A 25,942-nucleotide genomic window follows, 5' to 3' on the forward strand; every position below is an offset into this window, starting at 1 on the left:
TGTAAAGAGGAGACCCGTGGAGGCACCGAGACACGTGGAGCCAGCCATCTTGAAACGACTACGACAAGCTGACCAGTGCAACAACCGAGGCTCCCTCCAAGTTGTGCTTTGGGTCCTGAGAAGCCCAACCCTCGAGCAGCATCTGCACCAAAGGTGAGCCCTCCAGCATCTCCACGATCTGCGTGGGGCCCTTCTGCATTTTGCCACTCGACGCGCCTAACCGGTTGCTGGCCCGCTGGCTAGTGGCCATCTTGGCGACGAAATCTACGACAAACACCGCTGGTCTGGTTGCTCCAGACTGGCCCTTGCTCCCCTCCAAAGGAGCAGTTCCTCTGACCTTGCTGGTCAGAACCATCAGCTTAAACTCCTTGCCTACAACAATTGCTTTTGCCAAGGCTTGTTTGCTTCGATCAAGTCGCCGACACCGCCGACAGCGAGAGCCTGCGTGGGACAGCTCGTGACTCGACTCCTGGACGTCGTCGACCTTCAGGGACCACGTGGCTGCAGAGTCAAGCTACACCTTCCTTCCTGTTTGCACCCGACATCGCCTGGTACCCACCTGGTGCCACGCTGGTCACTGGCTAGTGACTGTGAACACTGTCCCCTCTGCTTACAGGTCTTCAACATCTCCGATCCACTCTTGGATCCACTGCATCTCTTCCCGACCGACCGCCTGCAGCACTTTTGTCTACAGGCCCCACGGAACAGATAGAAGAAACCCGACGCACTTCGAGGCCTATGCACCCGCTTCCTGTGGGTGAGGTAAAGCTGGCACACCTGTGCCCAAGTGTAGTATTACATCTCTAGTGCCTGTGTTCCAAATCTTAAGTTCCTAGGTCATCCGGAAGATTCCTTTTGCAGTAACTTTGTACTTTTTACGCACCCATTGAAACCTATGGGAGCACGCGTGTGACTATTTGCTCTGCACACGCCACCCGTGGACCTCCTGGTCACTAACTGACGTTAGCTCCTTGTAGGCCCAGCGATTCTAGAGGCCCTAGGCCTTTTCCCTTTTCTGTTCGTGGTACTTATACCACTATTTTAGTATATGGTTCGAGTGGCCACCAGGGCCTATCCATATAAAGTGCAACTTCTGTGTATTCTGTGATAATCTTGTTTGACGATTTGTGCTCCTGTGCTCATAAAGAGACTAGGGGTTACTTTGAGAAATAAATACATATATATTTTGAATATATATCTGTGTGGTGTCCTTTCATTGGTATAAAAGGGGGTTACTATTGGTAAAACAGCTTGCTTAACACGCATCACGAGTTTAGCCTCAAAGACTGCTTAGCCTACGCTACCACTAGGGCAGCTAGTCCGAAAAGGTTGACTTACAACCACACCATAAGGGTTGCTTGGCATGGTACAAGGTGGTCACTAGAACTAGTGAACAGCATATACCAGGCCAACTTCTCACACCTGGTCCATAGTGCCCACTTTCTTCCTAAACCCTGCTTGTAAGTGTGATAAGAGGATTCCCTCTTCAAGCCAGGTCCACATTCGCGAGTTGAGAACCCTGCCAACCACCTTTTGGATGACATCGATTAAACTTATTGGCCTGTCTCGCCCCCTTCTTATAGATTGTGACTACCTCGGCACCCTTCCATGAATCAGGGATAGCATGGCCTCTTAGCAGTAAGTTCATCACATTAGTGATAAGTTCTGCCCATATTAGGGGGTCATGGAGAATCAAATCGCCTGGAAGGCCATCAGGGCCTGCCGCCTTCCCGGAAGCTATGCTTTTGATGGCGATCTGGACCTCCCCAGAGGTAAAAAGGTCCATTGGATCAGGCTGTAAAAAGGTTGGGTTAAGGTCTGGACTATCAGACGTGAGGTGGTCGGACTCTACCTCGTTACAATATAATTTTGAAAAATGCACAGACCACTGCTGTTTGGTTATATTATTGGGGATTGGTTCAGAGTCTCTTCTGGATAATTGAGTTATTAAGGTCCAGAAGATTTTAGAGTCTTTTGAAAAGGCTGCATGCTTAAGTGCTTGCCAATGTTCCTCCTCCCAAGCCCGTTTAGCAGCTGCTATGGATTTTTTATAAGCTTGCCTAGCCAACCTGACAGCTATCGGATCTTTATTCCGAAGTGCAAGAATGATCTCCTGTCTCAGGGTTCTACATTCGTTGGTAAACCATGGGTTGCCTCTCTTGGGTTGATGATTTATGCCAGCTTTTGGACCTTTTATTATAAAATGAGAGCCTATGTCCTCAATGAGGGTTTTATAAGTGTTAATAAAGTTAGCATGGTTTGTCACAAGCGACCCTGCATTGAGGTGAGCAAATTCAGCAGCCTTAGAGGCCACTAGGAGGTTTATGGAGGTTAGGGTGTCCTCGTGACCTGATACTTTGTACCATTTCAACCTTCTATTGCAGTTTGTAGGAGTTACTGCTTTGGAGGCCAAATTCAAATTTAAGGAGCTTGGCCTTAAATTCCATTTAAAAACTGCACAGAGGGGTTTATGGTCACTATCTGGCATCTGTTCTACCTTCATATCAACCACCTGGTCCCAAGAATTTGCATCTATGATAATGTAATCGATACGCGATGGCCCATGTAATCTATTAAAGGTCATAGCCCCATGTGGATCAGAGAGAGTTCTTCCATTTAGGGCACGGAGGTTAAATTCCAGAGTGAGACCGGTCATCTGAAGTGCCCTTGCTGACCATCTCACAGTAGAACTCAAATTTAAAGGGGGGATACAAGTTTTACTGTCTTCCTCACTGAGCCCTAAAAGGTCAGCATCTCTTAGTGGTTCGAACGTACAATTCAGATCACCACCTATAATGATATTAGAGAGTGGTGGGATACCTGACAAAACGTTTTCCAGAGTGGAGATGGTGGCAGAGTTTTGAGTGGGAGGGCCTCCTCTAGCGTATACATTGAGGAGGTCAACTCTAGAGCCATTTCGGGGCCGTTTGAAAGATATATGAAGAAGATCTACTGACTTGGCATTATGGATTTTAATGTCCAAATTCAGAGCGACCTTAATCCAAATATGTAGGCCTCCCGAAGGTCGGCCCACACCCTGGTGGACTGCCGGGATATGAAAGGTAGAATAACCAGGCTTATAAAGAGGGTCTAAACTCCAGGTCTCCTGGAACATGCAGATATCGTATTGTTGACAAAGTCAAGCCAATCCGGGTTGGCCAGGTGTTTATTAAGGCCTGCAATATTCCACGAAAGTATTTGGATTGTTCCCGCATTGGCCTTCCCACTATCTGGTATAGCATTAGTCAGGGGTACGGGGGAATGATTTTTAGGTAAGTGTCCCTTCGTTGAGCAATATGGGGGATGCTGGGTAAAATGTACTAGGGGGCGTCAATCGATATCCTCTAATCCTCTAAGTGGGGAGAAACGATTAAAAGTAGGTACATTAAAAAGAGATGGTCCTGCCTGTGGCCGAGTTGGGATGATGGGGTAAGTAGGATTCCTAATTAGTGACTGCGGATAAAAATAGGTTAGATCGAGGGTTCTAATGGGGCTCTGGTATGGAGCTTGGGACCAGTTCACAATGTGTCTAGTAGCTCTAACATCTCTAAAGTTGACAACGATTACGTCACCCTCAATGTCCTTGGGCCGTGGGCCCACCCAACCAAGCCTACGGACATTCAAAAGTTCGCCATTTATATTAAGAGGTAACGGCCTGTTCTTTCCCAACCAGTGTAAAACTTTGTTTTTTAGGTCATAATAACCTTCCTTCTTGCCTGCCTCTAGTGCAGGAACTCCTGTCATAAGTACAACGTAGGGGGTAGCCTCTGGTGGGAGGTCTATATGGTCAGGACTACCGTCGTATTTTTTATTTGGAACAGTGGAGGGAAGGGCATTGATTGTGGAAGGGAGGATGCCTCTAAAGGAAGGGGAAATAACAGTTGTCTTACGAGAGGATGATAGGTTAAGTGCATTTGGTGGGGGTGGGACGATTTTGATATTAGTTATTTCTGATCTGCTTAGCCTATCATCTGGCGTTGGAGATAGGTTAACAGCAGGAGTGTTATTTGATGGTACCAAGGCCTTTGGGAATTGCTCATTTAATTTGTCAGTGTTTTTCTGAATCATTTGCTCTAATAGCCCTAGTTGGTTGGACACGTTCTTTATCCTTTCTGTTAGTGGAAGAAGGAGTGATTTAAGAACTTTCTCAATTTGGGACATCATATTGTTTGATAGAAGATCAAATTTACAGTGATCTGACTCCGTAGCTTGCACTGCTGGCTGCTTAGCTACTGGGATAGAAGTTTTTGCGATGTTTCCCAACGCAGTGTGTTTAGCAATACCCAAATTGTTTGTTTTGTTAAGATTTGTCCCTCCTTTTTTTCTTTTTTTGGAAGGGGGGGGGGCTATGATGTTGCTTCTCCCTCTCAACTTTTGCGGGCTGAAAGCATTAGAATTGGATGTGGCTCCAGGAACAGATGTGGTCGGAGGTGTAAAGCCCCTAGGATGACTAGTAGGGAGGGTAGGATCAGACAAAGTTGGGTGTGAGTGGGAAGGTGACGTTGGATTGTCAACATGAATGGTCAGAGAAGATGTAGAAGCAAGGGGGCTGACCGGTAAACAAGAGATAGGTGGGGCCGGCGACGGTGAAACAACCAGCTGGATAGGGCCAAGAGAAGATCTTTTAGATTGTAAGATTTCGGCCGATAGACGTCGCTCTGCCATAGCTATCTCCTTTTCCAGGACAGAGGTAGCTCTTGTAATAAAATTGTCTAGCGTGCCTCTGACTGAGCCTCCCAACATGGATAATTTACGTGATGGGGTACAGGTAGCCATAGTGGGAGACACACAAATGGCCCAAACCAGTAATTACACAAGGCAAAATTATACCACCAATATAAATGACATACGTGACTTTTATATCAGGTGGCATGCAGACAACAACTACGTTTGATGATATGTGTGTGCCCCTTTGACATGCGCTTGTAAACAGGTAGTACCTCAGAGAATGGAGTAATGGCAAACAGATCTTAGAGAGTGGGCCCAGCCCAGCCTCCTCCTGCCTCTGACGGCCTCAGACGGCCCGCCCTTTGCCCGGGCTTAGCCCCGGGCACTCCCGCGCTGCGGGATAACAAGAACTAAAATAGGATGCGTGGGGGGCGTGTCTTCCAGGGAGAGCTGCCCAGGTGTAAGCAATTGGGCGCGCAGGGGCTCCTGGGCAATGGAGTCCCCTGCTGCTCGCAGCCCTGTCAGCTGACGCACACCCGGCTCTATTCGGTCCTGCTCCAAATCGTTTCCGCAAATCCTGATGGACGCTGCGGGACCCGCGCAGCGGGTCCGGCGAGGTGCTCGCGTCGGTGGGGCAAGGAGAGTCCTGGTGCAGTTCCGCGTTGGTTCAAGATCAAAAGGTGAGTCCCAAAGGCTCCAAGTGGAAGGGCAGATTTAGCTTGCAGATCAGCTGGGGGCGTGTCTTCCAGGAAGAGCTGCCCAGGTGTAGGCAATTGGGTGCGCAGGGGCTCCTGGGCAATGGAGTCCCCTGCTGCTCGCAGCCCTGTCAGCTGACGCACACCCGGCTCTATTCGGTCCTGCTCCAAATCGTTTCCGCAAATCCTGATGGACGCTGCGGGACCCGCGCAGCGGGTCCGGCGAGGTGCTCGTGTCGGTGGGGCAAGGAGAGTCCTGGTGCAGTTCCGCGTTGGTTCAAGATCAAAAGGTGAGTCCCAAAGGCTCCAAGTGGAAGGGCAAATTTAGCTTGCAGATCAGCTGGGGGCGTGTCTTCCAGGGAGAGCTGCCCAGGTGTAAGCAATTGGGCGCGCAGGGGCTCCTGGGCAATGGAGTCCCCTGCTGCTCGCAGCCCTGTCAGCTGACGCACACCCGGCTCTATTCGGTCCTGCTCCAAATCGTTTCCGCAAATCCTGATGGACGCTGCGGGACCCGCGCAGCGGGTCCGGCGAGGTGCTCGCGTCGGTGGGGCAAGGAGAGTCCTGGTGCAGTTCCGCGTTGGTTCAAGATCAAAAGGTGAGTCCCAAAGGCTCCAAGTGGAAGGGCAGATTTAGCTTGCAGATCAGCTGGGGGCGTGTCTTCCAGGAAGAGCTGCCCACGTGTAGGCAATTGGGCGCGCAGGGGCTCCTGGGCAATGGAGTCCCCTGCTGCTCGCAGCCCTGTCAGCTGACGCACACCCGGCTCTATTCGGTCCTGCTCCAAATCGTTTCCGCAAATCCTGATGGACGCTGCGGGACCCGCGCAGCGGGTCCGGCGAGGTGCTCGCGTTGGTGGGGCAAGGAGAGTCCTGGTGCAGTTCCGCGTTGGTTCAAGATCAAAAGGTGAGTCTCATAAATTTTCTCATGAGCAGGTGAAAGTTGATTTCAGATGGATCAGGCTTAGATAAACTGTTAGCACCAACAAGTGGATTCTTAATATAGTTGTGGTAGTTTGTCCAGTCTGTTACTAGAAAAAAGCATATAAACAGAATGAACATTATTAACAGGTAACATTAACTACTGACTGATATCTGACAGTTCATTCCATTAATAAAACCAATAAGACGGTTTTGGGAGGACAGATTAAGCACTGTATTATTTCAGATAGACTGTGAGCTAAGTTAAATGTACTAAAGACCTTTGTTACCCAAAAATGTTGATTAAACTAAACCGCCCTCACATTTCTTTCGCACTAATAACAAATAATTTACAATATGGCACCATGTCATGGTGGGCTTTTCTTGTGCAGCACAGAGCCGAGTCCCTGTTTTATCTCCTTGCAGTATGTAAAGACAATCCATTTAACCCAGCATTTCGAAAACAGTGTGTGAATTCAGTTCATTTCCCTCCCTCCAAAGGGGCACACTGACTGTGCACCATCTCCGTGTGGAGCACAATCAGTGTGCCTTCTGATGCCCTCCTTGCCCCTGCGACTGCATCCATAATATGGCACGGGTGCAGAGGTAAAGTGTTTTCCTCATTTACATGGTGCCACGCCCCCATGTAAATGAGGTAAAGTCCATTTAGTAGATGACAGGGCTGCATGTGCACCTGCACTACCTGTAATTCAAATAGAGCCACATGGAGCCACATGAGCATCTGCAGCCTCTTCTGTAATAGCAAAGTGCCCTTGGGCGCAGAAAGTGGGTACACATGCCCAGTGCTACGTCCCCTGCACAAGCACTGTGATGCAGCGACCAATGACTCAGACGCAAACAGGAACAGTGCGCCCTACTAGCCCAGGACCTTGGGGGCACCACATTAGTGAACAACTGAGCAACTGATTGAAGTACCTGGTTTATCTTTCACGATGCAAGTGGCATCGGATCTGCACTTCTCCCTGCAGGCGTGTGCAGTGGCTGACTGCACCCTCCTCCATGGGGGAATCAGTGGGGTCCATGGGACCCTCTTTCCCCCTTTTCAGAGCATACCTTCAGCAGGTGCAGATGCCTGTACTGACATAAAACAGTCCCAGACATATAGAAAAGGTGGGAGCACCAGGAAGTCCAATTTGAGTGATATTTTCTTGTGTGCTTGTGTCGTCCTGGACCTGAGTTCAGGGTCCCAGCTCAATTGCTTGGCTAGATGAGCAGAAAGAAAGCCCCACTGGTGTTGAACTTTCATGCATATGGTTAAAAGAGCGCTATATAGATTGGTCTGTGTTTGTGAAAGTTATACCACTTTTGTTTGTAGCCTGGGACTGTCTGTGCATGGTACAGCCACTCAATACAGCACACGCAGACACTTTGAAACCATGCTGGTGCTTTATAACAATTTTAAAAACGTGTTTCCAAAGAAGTCCCTCAGTCTCTCACATGTCATTCAGTTATTTGTTATAATAATGGTCAGTAAGCCAGCCGAGTAGATATACAGAGGCGTAGAAGCTCCTAACACAGCTTTCTGCCATACGTTTTACAGACGATGCCTTTTTATTTACTCCTTGTAATAAGATTGGAACCAAACCTGAGATGATCATTAAAAGCACACGTTTTCATATTGAGAACACATCTACAACAAGAACCTTTCAGCAGAAATTCGTCTTTATATGACTGTAAACCCAAATCTTCATATAAACCAGATGTAATCTTCTTTGTTTATACGTTTTAAAGAAAGGAATGAAAGTATAACCTTACAAAGAACTTGAAAAACATGTTTTATGAATTGCATATTTAAATAATGTGAAAAAGGGAACAGGTCAACTTGATGTTTCCTGTCACATGAGCACTGATGATCCACACTCACTTGCAGTGTTTAGGAAATCCCATGCCCTTCCTTCGCCTATAAAACTTAAATTGGTGATATTGGATGCATTTTGTATTAGAGGTTTGAAGGGAATCATTATTGTAAATATGCATTTTTTCAGCATCAACGCTAGTGACTCATTCTGTTGTTTGGTTTGTTTTCTTTTTTTTCTGTTTAAGAGTTTTATTGAGTTTTCAAGAGAAACCAACAAAAAAGAAGAATACAATCATTCACAAAATAGAAACCATATTTACACATTGTAAATAACCTATTAATATAGAAATACAGTGTATGAGAAAACAGAAGAAGGAAAAAGAAAAGAAAGAGAACTAGGAAAGGGAAAGAAAAATAAAGGAGGAGAGAGAGAGGGAAAAAAAACATAAATAATAGAGAATGTCCTAAAACCATATATGATAATAATAAGAAAAGCAATTTAGGGCATAGGAGCATGTGTAGAAAGATAAGAGGTAAAAGGTAACCAGAGGAGATCAGATTTATTTTTTGAAAAAGAATAGAAGACGAGACATTGGCAATCCTATGTTCATCGCAAATAAAATTCCACCACATCAATAAAGATATTTTAGAGTTGTCTTTCCAAGATGATAAAATAACTTTGAATGCTAATGCAATAAAAAGGTCGAACAATAAAGAAATAGAAGTGGAGTCATCTACATTAGGTGAGGAGGAACCTAGAAAAACATTATGTAATGATAATGTAAGATTACATTTAAAAATGCTCATGCAAGTAGACCAAACAGATTTCCAAAAAGTCAAAACATTGGAACAATCATAAATTAGATGTCTCAAAGTGCCGGTATATTTAGAACAAGACCAGCATAGTGGAGACGAGGAAGGGGAAAACTTGGATATGCAAACAGGGGTAATAACAGCTCTATTGTAAATAAAATACAAAGATTGGGTTATACGAGCAGCAGCAGAAATTTTAAATAACTTAGACCATAATTTATCCCGAACAGAGATAGAGAATGAAAGGGACAAGTCTGTCTCCCATGCAATTTCAATAGGGGACTTAAGTCTTTCAGTTATATGCAACAACAGTAATTTCTAGACAAGAGCGGCTGTAGGTCTGTGCACTGGAAATAAACTGTATAAAGGTGTTGGAGGAGTAAGAGATGGTATGGCATCAGGAAGGTCAAAAGAAGCTAACTGCGTTTGTAAAGCAGCTGAAATTAAGAGGTATTCATTCAGAGAAGTGTCAGGTAAATGAAAACGTGTTTGTAATTCAAGGAAGGGAGTAACAGAGTGTTGGTAAATTAATTGATGCACAAAAATAATACCCTTCTCCTTCCAGTGTTTATAATAGAATGATTTACCCTTATATTTGAGAAATTTATTATACCAGATAGTAGAGGATAAAAAGCATTGAAATGGAGGTAGACCATTGGTGAATGTAATATACAATAAATTTTGAGAATATTTTAAAATAGGGTTATTAGAGATGAAAGTACAATTGGACATATAAATTACATTATGAAAAGAAAAATCCTTTAAAGAGGAGCGTTCAAAAACAATCCCTCTGGGTATAGGGGTATCAGCAAAGTCAAAAGATAAAGCAAAGGATTGTTTAATCAAAAAGGCTGAGTGATAGGCTTTAAAATCAGGACAACGTACTCCACCTTCAGATTTAGGGCGTTTAAGTTTTGTAAGGGCAATACGTGGGTGCTTCTTATTCCATAAAAATGTTGTACAGATGGAATTAATTTGTGAAAAATATGAAATGGGAATTCGAATAGGCAGCATAGATAATGTATAGAGGACATGTGGTACAATCATCATTTTGATAGTATCTAACCTACCCCACCAGGAGAGATAAAGGGGGGTCCAAGTAAGAAGGAGAGATTGAATTTTAGTGATAAATGCATTAAACGTATATCTAATTGTAGTAGATAGAGAAGCAGACAACCAAATACCAAGGTATTTCATTTTTGTGGGGCACCATGTAAAATTGGTGTCATTAAACATATATTGATAGCATAAAGAGTTCAGAGGTAAAACTTCTGTCTTAGAGAGGTTTAACTTATATCCAGAAATACTGGAGTATAACCGAACCTCATCCAAAAAAGGAGGAAGAGAAGTAAGAGGATTAGACATATATATTAATATATCATCAGCATATGCTGATATTTTGGTTTCTAAAGAATTAAGTGTGAAGCCAGAAATATGAGCATTAACACGGATGCGTTCAAGGAAGGGTTCAAGGCAGATAACAAATAACAAAGGGGAAAGAGGGCAACCCTGACGTGTACCTCTAGATAAGGAAAGAAATTTGGAAAAGTGATTATTTACAAAAATACTGGCCCGTGGACAGGAATATAATCATTTAATATAGGAAATGAAGGTAGGACCAAAACCAAACCCTTGGAGGGTTCTAAACATAAATTGCCAATTAATACGGTCAAAAGCCTTTTCGGCATCTAGAGACAGCGCTGCGAGAGGAAATTTGAATTTTTTCGCATGAGAAATAATATTTGCAAACATTCAAGCATTATCTGCAGCTAATCTACCCTTAACAAATCCAACTTGATCAGTCTTAACCAATAATGGAATAAGACTTTCAAGACGAGAAGCAAGAATCTTAGCAAATATTTTACAATCGTAGTTAATTAATGATATAGGGCGGTAATTTTTACAAAGGGAATGATCCTTGTCAGGTTTAGGAATGAGAATTATTAAGGCATCCATAAAAGATCCAGAGGCCTTAGCATCATCAATAAAAGAATTGAAAAGTGTCAAAAGTTTGGGAACAAAAATGGATGCAAAAGTAGAGTAGAATTCAACCGAAAAGCCATCTGGCCCTAGTGCTTTTGATTTTTTTAAAGATTTGATGGCATTAGTTATCTCTTGGGCAGTAACCACACCCTCCAATGAGTTAAATTCATCGGGCAAGGATGGAGGGGAGGGAAGGCCCGTAAAAAAAAATCTAAATTTTGATTAGAAGGATTCGTGTCATCAGAATAAAGTGATTCATAATATTCATGAAAAATATTAGCAATATCTTCATCTGAGGACGCTAAGCATTTAGTGGATTCATTTGAGATGGGTCCAATATTTTTCCGTTCAGATTTGATTTTTAAGTAGTTGGCTAACATCTTACCAGCTTTATTTTGGCCACCATGATATTTAGATTTCATTTTAAGGAGGATATTGCAAGCTTCTACTGTCGCAAGTTTGTTAAGTTCAGATTTGGCCTTAATCAACTCATGAAGTACCGAATAAAGATGATTTGGAAGTGAAATAATTATGTTCCAATAATTTAAGCTGTTGTAGTAGAGCTGAATATTTATTTCGAGCAATTTTCTTTTTTTTTGTAACATAAGAAATAGTAAAGGCCCGGAAAGAGGCCTTAAAGGCATCCCAATTATTGGAAATAGAGGTTTCTATGGGATTGTTAAACATGAAAAACTCGTTAATAAAGATAGTGGCTGCTGTAATGAAAATAGTATCCGATAATAACAAGTTACAAGTCTTCCAAACATCATATAATGGACGAGAGGCAATGGCTGAATGGAAAGCTTTGTGGGATTTATCTGGATGAAACTTGCACTTAGATTGTCTGTCAGAAAAGGGGTCAATCCATTGGTTAAAATCACCAGCAATAATAATATTAGGGCAGTCAATGGAGGAAAGTAAAATCTTAATGTTATGCCAAAACTTAGGATCCGGTCTAACCGGACCATAAATATTCAATAGGACCAAATCCCTGCCTTGCACAACAACCCTGGCCATTACCCATCGTCCATCAGCATCATTTTGCGTAGATAAAATGTGTACAGACAATGACTTATGAAACAATATAGCAACACCCCCTTTTTTACTAGAAGCAGGAGAGTAAACAACTTGACCCACCCATTGTCTTTTTAACTTAAGCGATTCTGCTTCAGTACAATGTGTTTCTAGAATAAAAGAGATTTGAGAGTTTAATTTGTTTTGGTTTGTTTTCTGAGCAGATTTGAAAGCTGCGGTGAAAGATATCAAAGCAAGCCTGAGTGACAATGTACAGATCATCTTTTTGAGAACAGTCGTCTACCCAAACAGTGGAAAGTTTCCTAGAAAAAGTAAAAGCCTCCTCTGAGCAACCTTTGTCGGATTCTTTGCGGTCAAGTGTGACCTTTTCATCTATTGCTCTATATATTTTCACCTCTGGGACTGCAGGTACGTCACTGTTAAGGAAAACTAGTACACACTCCTGTATATTGTTGAGTTACTGAATGGTCTACTGTTTTTTTAACCGGCATTGGGTATCTTTCTATTAAAGAAACTGTCATCGGAACAGGTCACCTATTGCTAGTGATTTGGTTGTCTCCTGAAAGAAAGTTCCAGTTAATCCTAAAGCGACGGACAATTTCAAAGGCTTTTGAGTGATTTTTAGGTCTTGACTTTGAAACTGTCTACACATGCTATTCTTTCTAGAACAGTAAACCGCTGATAAAGTAGGCAAAAAAAAGCATTCTACCATGGCCATCATACGCATGCATGCACGCGTATGTGGGTGCACAAGTTAGCGGCCATCTTGGACAGCTTCTTGTATTAATATAACAGACCACATAACTCATTCCAAGATGCTTGGGTTGCCATCATATACTGGTTTTGCCTTAAATTATAACAAACGTGACTCGAGGACGCCACTTTTATGAGCGCATGCATTTAGATACGACCTGTGAAGTCTCTACTGTCGTAAACTTGCTAATGAATTGTAGTATGTGAACACAAACTAGTGGGTTTGGAAATATGAACAAAAAGTAAACCTACACGAAAGTGAAGTTTATCTTTGTGAATCATGCCCCACATCTGTACTGGGTTTTGTCCGTGTTGCAGCCGAAGTCCTAGTATTACATACGATTCTTACCGACTCGAAAGATTGTGAAATAATCGTTGGTGAGAGAAACAAGCATTGGCAAAGCCAATAGGTTTCAACTTTGTGAATACTGTTGGTTTTGTCAATATTTTTTTCAGACATGTTCCACAGCAGCCTGGGCTGATGTGCAACACGGCATAAAGTTAAGAATAAGAGCGCTACTACTTAACCAGCACCAACCGTGTCGTAGTGCTTTTTAAAAAAAATCTTTAAGCCATGTTGCACAGCAGCCCTCACTGCTGTGCAATATGCCCAAAAAATGTGAGGGGGCAAGCCACACAAGGGAGGTGTAGGAAGGAGGGTGGGAGCAAAGAATAGGCGGGTAGCAACATGAAAGAGGTGCACGGGAGGGAGTAGCAACACTGGTGGCAGGAGGAGGGCGGCGGGAAGCAACATGAGGGAAGGTTCAGTGGAGAAAGACATAGCACTGCAATGGGCATTCTACAGAGGCCAAAGATCCCACATATTTGTCCAGCAAATGTGACAATTTCAAGCATGAAGAAATGACTTCAGTGAGTGTTTATCTATTCCACCCGTCATTCAGTGTATGTGTGATCCAAGCATCCGTTTGTGGCAACGCACTCTCCCTCAGAGAAGCAGAGGTGCAGCTGGGTGGCATCCGACTCACTTTACAGCACATCCAGCAAGCATGATAAGTATGTGTACGTGTGTTTACACATTAAACTGCAGTGGACGTCAACAGCTTACGCTAGTAATCTCACCCACAGGCATGCACTCACATACAGGTGTACAAACATACACATAGGCCTCGTGATACACAGTTTTTCAGATGAGCTGATATGGAATACATACATCACCATCAACAGTAAGCAGATGTAGTGCAGTATGCTCAAAAAGAGCATCAAGCGCTACACATTAAACTAGGCTGACAAAACCAGAGTCGTTTTCACCATTTTCCTCGATAAAGTAAACTCATGTTGAGCTTTTTTCTACACCTTGGATAAATCTACAAGTAGATATATACTTTCAATCACACATACAGTGCACTCATAGATGTGTGTGCCACAAACACATGTATAACACGAATACAAAGACACTGATTTACATAAACACAGAGACACAGATACACACAAAACAATGTAACATATGAGCATGCAGACACAGAGCAACACGCCAAAACTTAACTACACATGTACAGACATACAGACTTACACAGATAAGGATGTGCACACACACGTATGGTAATACACATATACAACAATTACCAACAGATGTGCACATAGGAATACACAAAGCATACATTCAAACATAATAGTTCATATACAAACGTACATTTTTGCACACGTATGCCCTGCTCAAACTACGTACATGAGCACTTAAACAACATGCAAACACTTTTTGTAGACACTTTGAGACACATATACACCATGATTCACTCACAAGCAGCTTAACGAGGCTCACAGACCCCAAGCTCCGCACAACAAGCATTGGCATAGCCAATAGGTCTCGCCTTTGGGACCTTATAAGTGTTTAGACATGCAACAGTTGATGTTGTTGCACCAAGGATATTGTACTGCATAACTAAATACTTATAAGGGTCCAAAGGCGAGACCTATTGCTTGTTTTAACATATTCATGCCGTCCCAATGCAATGACTCCGGGCACCATTGAAGCCTTGGGAATCAAAGGGCTCGCAAGGGCAGCATCAACTACTCAAAAAATAAGTCCTTTTATGTGGAAATTGGGACAGTGGGCAGATGGAAAACAGCAAGAGAGAGTGCCAAAAGGAGCTGGGGAGAAGGGGCCTACGAGGAGGGGCGCTGGCCGCACGGGAGCGGCCGGGAGACAGGCAGGCATGGTGGTCTGAGCTGCGGGGAGCATGCATTGGTGCCGTGTTCCTGGATACGGACGCCTTCCAGGTCGCAGTGGGCAGCATGTCCGGGTCACCGCAGCTGCAATGAACACGATGCTCGGGGTATCCTTTTAGGAGCTCGTGAGTAGACATGGGAGAAAAATACATGCAAGCCCACTCATTGATGCATGCAGAAATGCAAACCTTTCTGGCCTTCACCAAGAGCAGAGCTCTGCCAGGCCATTTAGCTGGCAGTCAGTCAAGAAAATGTTTCCAACTCTGGTGATGTGACTCTTTCTGGAGGCAGACACAACTAAAAAGGAGTTTTCAAAGCACAGCTGAGATTTGTAGGACTTTTTTTAATCTTGCGCCTTATCTGCGGGGTGGCTCTGGAGCACTATTAGTAATCGTAATTGAGTTCTGGACGGTCTAGGTAAAGAGAGAGATAGTGAGAGATGGAGAGAGATGGGAGCTGAGAATAAAGAGAGAGAAAGGGGAGAAGGATGGAGAGCGAAAGGGGAGAGGGAATGAGAATAAGAAACGGAGAGAGAAGAGGATAGAGGAAAGAGAATGCGGGGAAGAAAGAGAGGGAGAGAGAATGAGAGGAAAAGCGAGATAGCACGGGATTGAGAGGGGTTTGGGGTAGAGTCAGGAGTTCAAAAGGCTTGGCGCCTGTTATAGAGGTGAGGGGGCGGGACTCGTTCCAAGCAGATGACGTCATGAACTGGCATCACACAAACTCTGAAGGCACACTCAAGATCTAACAAATGTCTGGTGATGCCGAGTGAACAAAGCAACAGAAAGCCTTTATCTGGGCACTGTTGCTGCTCATCAGACTGGCAATGCCTGCTACAACCCCACAACAGCACTGGCACGTTTCCTCTGCCACCAGCTCTTGGATAAAACAGCACAGATAGACAAAAGACATATGGTGAAGCAAGGCTCACCCCTTCATCTGGGGGAAGACACGACCTGTTCAGTTTCTGTCTGTGTACGATTTTAAGATGTAGTTTACCATCATGGTTGTGCATCTGTCAGACGACCGTGGCGCCCGGTTCGCACAATACTACACAAAACAGCAAGAATTATACACAAAGCAACACAAGCACAGCAGGGTATGTGAGAGGAAAGGTGCCGTGTTATATACAGTGGGATACAGCAACGAATACAATGCTGCAGCCAACGGTTACTCACAAAGGCAGGGGCCATAATCTGTTTGGGTTTCAGGGACCCCATTCTGCATGTAAATGGGATAATAATCTGGAGCGAATCCAGGGATTGTGCACTGTGAGAAGGTGTGCTTCAGTGGCCTTGGGGCCAGCCATGAGTGATTGTTGATCGGATTCACACAGCACAGAACATGACACGAAGGGAGACATAACGAGCCAGCCCCTGGCAGGGCGGAACCGAAGGTGAGTGAGGAAAAGCGCCCAAGATCACAAGCTGCGCCTGCAGGGGAGCGGGTGAAAACACTGCAGGAGAGAGAGAGGGAGGTGAGGTAGGGTGGGGAGGGGAGGGTAAGCTGTTTTAATGCACTCGTGCTTGTGCTGGCATCCGCCTTGCGGGAGCGAGCAGCGGCAGCACGAGAGCCATGTGTTTTCAATTACCACGCGCGCCGCTGCTCGCTCCCGCATGGTGGATGCCAGCACAAGCACGAGTGTGCTTGAAAAGGAGCAGACCGATGTCTAAAGGCCCACTTAGGGCAACGCATGTGCGCTGCCTAGGTGAGACCTAAAAACCTCCTTGTCTCTTCTGAACGCTGACCATGCCTCACCCGCAGCCACCCCTGCACACAGATGTTCCACGAGCTTGCTTCTCTCGGAGACAGTCCTTAGAACGTACCCCTCTGTCACCAAAGGGCTGCAGAGGGGACTTGATTTTAACTCCAATCCCTCCCAAATGCTAGAAGTGCCTTCAAGTTATTATGGGGAGGTAGCTCTTGCTCCAATGAGATATGCAAGCACAGAGGCGCTGCACATGCAAACTGCTGCCATGTGGCAAAGTGCTTTGAGTTGTGGGGGAGGAAGGGGGTAGACTCTCCAGACATGCAAGTGTGTATGAAAAGCCGGTTGGGCTAGGTAAGTCAGTCACAAACATGGTGGCGATGTCAGGCATACCCCCATTTCCTTATAGCTTATTACTATAGAACTGCAACATTCTAGCAGTCTAATAAACGGAGCTGTAATCCGGGACACCAAGCCCTTTTGCTGCCATTGTGCTCGGTGCTCCACGCTTGATGCTGCTGGCCCTGTGCCTGTGCTTGTAGGTCCGTGTCTGCACTGTGCTTGGTGCTCCCTGCCCTGCTAGTATAGGTCCTGGCGGCACAGTGCAAGCCAGGAGTGCCTCACACCACTAGGCAGCCCCAAGAGGCATCCACTGCAAGAACCTATGCACTCGGGCAAGGCCTGCTGAGTGCAGCCCCAGCAAGTAGGTTCTGTGAGTAGCACACACACCCTGGCAGTCTGGGGGGCTGGGGGTGGGAGGTCTTTGGAGGGCAAGGGTATGCAACGAAAGAAAGCACCAACCTGGTGGTGTGCGTGATAATGTGTGGGGGGAGGGGCAACTCAGAATGCTAAAAGCAGCCAGGTACTACATTTGGACATGGCTGTGTCCAGCCCATTTAAAGCGCTGCCTACCACTGCTATATTCCAGAATATCGGAGTGGTGCAGTAAGTGGACACCCAGTTTGCCATAGCAGGGAGTGCAGTGATTGGCTGGTCGCACCTACAGCACAAGCCAAGTTTCGGAGCTTTTACCGGCGGCTAATATACTAACTGTGCTTCTATTACCAGACTCCGAGGTGCACATTTGCACTATTTACCTCCATAGTTTGCTCTGGATTTTATGTAGTAACAAAGCCCAGCGCTATGTGCATTATGCGCTGGAGAAGTTATAGTGATTACGGCACAGACAGGAGTTAAAGCCTAAAATCTAGATTCATGCTACACTTGTGGGTATATTCTCAAGGACTTATCGCAGAGTTATCAGCACGTTAGCACAGCAAAAGTGGCGAAAGAATTATCGCCCCATTCTCAAGCTGGTGCAAACTGCCCATTTCGCCAGTTTTCCAGCTATAGCATCCGTAAAAAACATTGCCACGGATGAGAGCGAACTAATGCTAATGATATGCAGAGTGGGCGTTCCCGTACAAAAACACACGAAAATACCACTTATCCAAATTCTTAACGACCAGCCAGATCTGCGATCCAAAAACAGGCAATAAGGCGCATTAGCAGCAGGGACTTAGCACCTGCCTTTTACTGGTGTAAAGCAGGACGACAACCTGCAGTATGAAAGGGAGCCCAGCCCAGAGCCACATCTGAAGACCAACACATGTCAGCTACTGATCATGCAGCTCGGAGACCCAAGAGGTCCACAACAGCCACCGCCACCACCCCCATGCCCCTCCCTCCCCGGACCACACCTCCCCCGGACTACCACCGAGGCAGCGCAGAACAAGACAGCGGACGTTCCGAAAATGGCATGGCCCCTCAACCACACAATAGCAGAATGTGGGTAGAGGTGGGAACCAAGTATGTGTGAAGGAGGCAAGTCACCCATGAAGAAGAATGCACACAATGCCAAGTGTGGCAGTGATGTGCTGGACAGACCTCAGTATGCAGAGCACAGACCTGTCCATGTGGACATATACTGCTGGTGTTTGAAGTGTTGTGGACAGTGGATGCAACCATGACACCTCAGGCAGTGGGGAAGAGCTTGGACATGTAGCTAAGTCGTCCCCCCCTGTCAGCGAAAATGTTGCGATGTAGCATGCACCCAGAGGGCGGGCTCACACAAATGGAGTAATGAAGGAACGCAAGACCGCTGGGAGTCCCGGATCATACATGGCAAGTGTTGTGTGCATCTGTATTGCCGCAGCATGAGCCAAATGCCTAGACACATTACTTGCTCCAGTTCAGCCAGGCATGTACTCTACATCTGTGTCCGCCCTATCCTTACCATAGGCCTACACTCCCGTGGCCCACCACCTTCAATGGCCAACAGTGTTGTTGTCAGGCTATAGGTAATAATCTTTAGTATTAGAGGAAGTATTGGTCACCTTCTCTCAAATATAGTGACTTCCAATTACCTTGCTCAGGTTCTCGTCGATGTACACAGATTAATGGATATGAGTAGATTAAATTTATCATATCCTTTTCTATATGCTTTTAAACCTTTAGAGATATAGATCTTTGAGATGAGATTTAGTTTTATTGGCCACGTATTACTGAAATCGAAAAACTGAAGATATAGAAATTAATTATTCCTGTTATATTGTATCCTTCCCTTTAGGATTACAGATGTTGTGCTTGAGCTGTCTTTGAACTATATTCTTATTCTTATAAGATTTGATCGCTTATGACTTTGGTAAGTGTGTCTTACCAATATAGGGTACTTCTTTAATTGCACGGTCCTTTTTCCTTTGGTCGGTTCGTCTCTTTACGTTAGTCCTTTTCACGTGTGAATTCTGCTTTCCGTTTAGAGTTCACATGTTCTGATATTGAGCATATAAATCAGCACGTTCTTTCACTTTTAGGTTGATTCTTTTGTCTATCCTTCTTTTCACCTTTCTTATAATGGGATACACAATATTTATATATTAGGATTTTTCTTTAGCTTTCTCTCTTGTTTTTCTCCGTGGTGTGGGATCATCCTCCTCAACCTTAGGTTTACTTCTCCACTTCCATCATTCTGCTGATCTTTATATTACTTTCCATTTATTTTTTGGCTATTCATTTGCCTTTTACTCTCCCTTAGTTTGTGATGTACTAATGATGAGGTTTATCTTCCACCTCTGCAGATGTATGGGATTAACAGTGTATTAATCCATCACATGCAATCTCTGTTTAACACTTAGATAAATGTTCCCAACTTAGTTATTTTCTTTGTCTCTAGCCCTGATGAAGTCCATGACTTATATCTGTCAGGACGAAACACGTGTTGGCTTGGTTTGAAGGCGCACAGTGAAGATTGCACTTTGGAATAAGAAACAAGATATGAACATTTTGAATTAAAAGAAGAACTACACTATTGAATCAAAATCTGGACATTGATTTGTGCTTTACTATTGAACCAATTTGCTCGGTTTTCATCTTTGGAACTGTATGAGGTGGACTTTGTTCACTAATTACGACGTTAAGTGGTCGTCGTAGTGTTAACCTTGTAGCAATGGTTTAATTCTGATTTTCTTCTCCTTACATTGTCACTTCCCAGCGCAGTTTGTCCCTACCACTGGGTTCTGGTTGTCCTCTATACTTGCTCCGGCTACCTCCATGGTGCTTCGCAGTTGTGTGGGTCTTGTTTGTTTTTTTGGTTGCCGCCTTTTTTTAGTGATTTTGGCCGCCTGACTTGTGGGACTTGCAGGCTGGTGCTGCTTCTCGCTGGATTTTTTTTGCAGTTGTGCCCATCGCAAGTTTTTTCACGTTGGGGTTTAGATTTTTATTGCCGTCCGGGGACATTTATCGCGGACATTTGTCGCGTTGTCGGGAGACTATCGCATGTTACAGCCGTGTTGTGAATACGACGTTGACACAGAGTTATTTTCCCGCGATAGACGGCGATATGTAAGATTGCGTTAACTGATTTTGGCGATGATTATCACACATTCTTGAGAATATCCCCCTTGGAATGCACGAGGCGTTTAGTCCTTCAGCTGCGGTGGGACCCCTTTTTAGATTTATATGTTAAGCAATAGATTTCACAAGCACAGCTCATGCACTGAGTAGGCGAAACCTAAAAAGTAAATCAGTAGAGTTGAATGTGATGTTAAGCTATGTGTTTGTACTTGTGTAAAGTAATCAGAAAACGGTTCATTCAGCAGAATGGGTGTGGATGTAACTCTCTCCTCTGATAATTCTAGGAAATTGTTTTTTCTGAATCTAGGGTGTGGAAAACACATCTGGTTCATATGGTCCATCCATCCAAAGTTACAGCCATTTAGTATGAGTGCTTAAAAAAATGCTGGATCGTTCGGTACGACATTTTTGATAAAAATGTAAGCTCTTTTGTTTTCTCATTATGATTAAGGGCCCAGACATATATTTCTAATCAGGAATAACACCGGTTAAGGTCCCTGAATGTTTGTTCAACTTTATCTCCCTCTGGATGGGGCGCCAGGCCCGAATGGCATTCCCCCTATTTTGTACAAATTGAACGAAAAGGATTGGGCTGGAGCTCTTCTACCTCTGTTTTTGGAAATCAAACATTTAAATGTTTTTCCTGCTTCCTGGAAGGGTTCAATCATCTCCCCAATATTTAAGGCAGGGGACAAAACTCTTCCAAATAATTATAGACTGGTTGCCCTCATGGATAATGAAGCAAAATATTTTGCTGGAATCCTTTTGGAGGAACTGCAGGCCTGGGCTTCAGAATATTCTCTAATCCCGGCTAATCAGACCGGATTTGCCAAAACTGTCGGGACATCAACAAACATTTTGGCTATGGGTCTGTTAATTGATAAGGCAAAAACATCTAAAATGCCAATCAATTTGTGCTTTATAGACTATAAGGCAGCCTTTGATCATATTAATCGTAATCTTTTATGGGCCAAACTACAGAAGTTGGGGATCCCAAAGCCTCTATTAGATCTGTTGATTAATTTACATAGTGACACATGGGTACAGGTTAAGCTGGGTGACGGCTCTCATCTGTCGAGACACATCACAACAAATAATGGTCTAAAACAAGGATGCGTCTTGGCCTCTACACTATTTAACCTGTTCCTAGGAGACCTCACTCCGTTGCTCAATAACTGCAATTCTCATGCACCAAAATTAGGAGGCCAAATACTGTCCTCATTACTATACGCAGACGATTTGGTTTTAATTAGCCACACGAAAATAGGGATGCAAAATCTTATTGATGCTACAAAAAGATATTCTGATGAAAACCAATTGTCAATTAATTTGAACAAAACAAAAACGATGTCAATCAACAAAAAAAGAAAGTCATCGAACAGTTGGTTTTGGAATAAAAATCGTATAGAGGATACAAACATGTATAAATATCTAGGGGTCATAATTGACAGTGGTGGCCAGTTTATCCTACAAAAAGAAACTATCAGAGGAAAAGGCATTGCCATAGGAGTCTCGCTAAAAAAATTAAATTGAAAATTAACTAGTCCATCTCTTTTCCCCATAATACAAGTTATTCGCTCAAAACTCTTGCCTACTATTACTTATGGCAGTGAAGCACAACGAGGAAGAGATGCAGGAATTTTGGATAAAACTGTGGCATCAGTATATAGGATCATTTTTGGTCTACCTAAATACACATCCCCGGCCCAAATGAGATTAGAGTTTGGAGGTCACAAACAGGCGCTTGCAAGACAGGGCGCATACATAATTACGTGGGATAAAATCAGGAAGGCAAAACAAGGGTCTCTTAATAGCCTTTTATGGTCAGAATTACAGCAGAATCAAGTATCCCAGGCTGCTAACTATCTGGCCAAAAGCCTGGTGACCCTAGGCTTAAAGGAGTTATGGAATACTTCCACCAATCATTCAACTATTAAAAGACTCGTAAAGAAAACAACAAAACACCTATCATGGATAGAAGATAAGGAGTCAGTTGCCAGGAGATCACATGGGTGGTTTGTCTTAAACTCCTATTCAAATCAAGGTCTACAGAGTTATTTCAATTTGGGCTACTCAAGATTTTTAAAGCTGAAGTTTCTAAAACTCAGAATGGGCCTGATCCCTTGTAGATGCCATCTTCCACATTGGCAGAGGGACAAAGGGGATGCCCTATGTCGGCTATGTGGTAAGGCAATTGAGGACATGCCACACCTCTTATGCTCCTGTGAAAAACTGTTAGAAGTAAGGAAATGTTTGCTTAAATGTTTGTTTAACCAACGAGGAATACGCACCCGAAGGAATGCCGTGCTTGCCTGTTTTTCCCCTGACGATTTGCGGCTAAACTGCAACTTGGTGAAATTTATGAAAGAGGTGGAGATAAGGATGCAGAAACCTGTTTTTTAACTTATTTTGGAGTCACTTGATAGTATGAACTGTACACAATTATATAGTTTTTATTGTAAAACTTATCAAAGTGACGGAAATGATATAATGAAAGTCTTAATCTGGAAGATTTTATTATTTTAGACTGAATTTAAGTATGTGTTGGGAAACGTAGAGAATGTATTTGTTTTATCTTCTTTTTATTTTTATAATGTGGAATTGCAATGGTTTTTATTAACTGTGCAAATAAAATTTACTTACTTACCCTCTGGATGGATCACCATCAAGAAAATTCCTTGATGCTGATGTCTACCTAAAAATATTTATCCATTTATATATTGATTTTTGTGAAGCACGTACAAAGTCCAGGAGCACCAGAGCGCTTCACTCGACAAAGTGGAAAACAACAGCGTACAACAAAGCGAAAAGTAGTAAAAATAAATGTGTATAACATAATGTTACAGCGTCAAACTCCAGTGCACCCTTTATAAATATTTCCTTCTAAATGCAGTTGCCTAAAAAGTTTTGGACATAGATCTATAAGAAAGTAGCGAAAAAATGTGAATGATTTTCCATTTGTTAAATAAATATTCCACGCTAATACATATGACACAATTTGACGCAAAATAAAAAATTCCACGATGCTTCAAGGTTTTCCACAGATCAGTACATTTTCAACTCCAAGACGCTTCAGCCAGAGTCTGTGCTAAGTATAAATCTTTTGTAGCAGGTAGATTGGATTTTTCCCCAAAGCAGTTCAGTCGACACTCAGTACACATATTTCTGTACCTGCAACAATTAGGCAGAACACCTGTTAAGCATGAGGACTGTTGAACTATATTCGATTACTGACAAGGAAGGTCTTTATGCAAATAAATCTGAAATATGTGTTGCTCTATATCTGTTTAGAAAAGGCAGTGTTGGAGTACAACAGACTTTCCTCTTTAACCACTGCATCGCTTTCCAGCGAGGTTGGCGATATATATGTAGTATACATACAGCTTGTGGTCATAGGAATTCTTTAAAACAGTATTTTTAAAGTTCCATTCAAGTATGGTTCTGAAATATTATGTTTATTGTCAGCTCGTCCAGCAATCTAGCTCTGGACACTTGAAGTGACCCCCACACCCTCACCCACCCCCACTAGCATGCGCTTCACTTTGCGACTTGTGATAGGGTTCCCTCTCTCTCAGTGGACTTATTTTGCACTTCTCTTTCATATTTACAAAGGTCTTCCGAAGGCTGCAATTGTTAAACATAAGAATCTCTGCCTGGTGTCAACTCTGCTTGAGATCAGCAGAGTCACCTCTGAAGACATGGCCCCACTGGAGAAAATGGTCTCACCCTTTGGAGTCACCATCGTCAGCTATGCCGACGATACACAGCTGGTGGTGACGCTCTCCCACCCCAAGCTTGAGCCCTCCAATCTCCACGACTGTCTCTCCAACATACACCAGTGGATGAGTGACTCTGCCCTTAAATTAAACGGTTCCAAAACAGAGATTATGCTCCTAGGGCATAACACCACGACCCTCCCCCATAACACCTGGCCCGCCTGCTTGGGGGAACCCCCCACCCCCAAGACGGAGGTCAAGAGTCTCGGAGTGTGGCTAGAGACTGATCTCACCTTTAGGACACAGGCAAGAAAGACGGCCGGCATATGCTACGGACTACTTAGATCTTGCAGGAAGGTGATCCCTCTACTGCCTTTCCAGTCGCGTCTCCTGCTGATCCAAGGCCTAATCCTATCTAGGCTGGATTTCAGCAACGCCATTTACCTGGGATCCCCAGAATTCACTCTCCAAACTCTGCAAAAAGCTCAAAATACCGCAGCCCGAATCCTAACTAACACCCCGGCCAGAACATCTGCCAAGCCCGCATTGAGGACGCTTCATTGGCTCCCCATCAGGGAAAGGGTAACTTTCAAGGCCCTTTGTCTGGCCCACAAGGTACTTCACAACTCGGGCCCCCCAATCCTTAATAACTGGATCAAACCCTATAGACCCACGAGAGCTCTTCGTTCCGAACATGGGAACTTCATCACGATCCCCAAGGTAAAGAAAACCCGTGTAGGTGGCCGTCGTTTTTCGGTCAACACGGGAAAAAAATGGAACGCACTTCCCCTGAGCCTCAGAGCAGAACCAAATCTCCTGAGATTCAGAAAATCTCTCAAAACCCTACTCTTTCCCTGAGCCATTTTCTCTTTTCTTTTCTCTTCTCTCTCCCGACTCTCCCCCCCTGTGAGTAAGAGGTTCAGCGCTGGGATACCTTCTGGGTGACTACGCGCTTTAGAAAAACCAAATAATAATAATAATAATAATAAAGACGTTGTCTACACGGCCCTGTTGCTGTATCACGCCAGCGGGTCAGTCCTGGGGATCCACGGATGCATCAATCTAGGTCGGTATGTTTGGTTACACTTTCTTACATTATAATATGTGGTTAATAATGCTGGTAACCAAGCTCAAGAACTAGGGGAGAGAGGCCATCGTTCAGATGTGAGCAGTGACTAAGGTCATAGCAGAAAACATAAAATAAAGATGGTCAAGAAACCTTCATTGTTCGATTAAAAAAAATCACAATAATACTTTGCAAATACATTTATTTACAAAAGAATAAATACATTATGAATCACACTGCAGGTAAATATATTATGATATTTACATGAATCGCCATATCCTCATAATAATCCCTGCAAACATTATCATCGTGCCTTCTTTTACATTTTGATACTCGATAATCTATGATTACGCTTTCCTCTCTTCAGTTTGTATTAGTTGGAATTCTCGTTATGTTTTTCTGTGCTTTCAAACATCGTAAAAATCTGAAGTTATCATTGTTTGCTCTTTTTAGGTAGCCTAGCGTTGCAGCGCGAAAGTGCTGCCATCGCTTTGCGAGGTATGCAGTATACACAATAGTGTGGAAGCTTCGTGGAAGCTCCGCCCACTCTCTGGCCCATCTTCTTCATTGGCTTAGGTTATGAATGCTGTCTTCCGATTGGTTTTAAGCTTGTTAGTCCCTCCCCATAACTGCCATGTCAGTCATTTGTATCCTTCCATGGCTACTGGCCCCTTCACTGCACAGACTACTCTCTTCCCATGGCCCCCCCCTGCAGTCCGATGCCTTCTCGATG

The 25,942-nt window shown here is 44.0% G+C and overlaps 1 pseudogene; it reads left to right on the forward strand.

Moving 5' to 3' along the window:
* The window catches only part of LOC146870124 (long-chain fatty acid transport protein 2-like), a 782,555-nt pseudogene that overhangs the window by 244,159 nt on the left and 512,454 nt on the right, over positions 1 to 25,942 (forward strand).

Source organism: Triturus cristatus, chromosome 1_1 (genome assembly GCF_964204655.1).
Source record: "Triturus cristatus chromosome 1_1, aTriCri1.1, whole genome shotgun sequence".
NCBI classification, from domain to species: domain Eukaryota; kingdom Metazoa; phylum Chordata; class Amphibia; order Caudata; family Salamandridae; genus Triturus; species Triturus cristatus.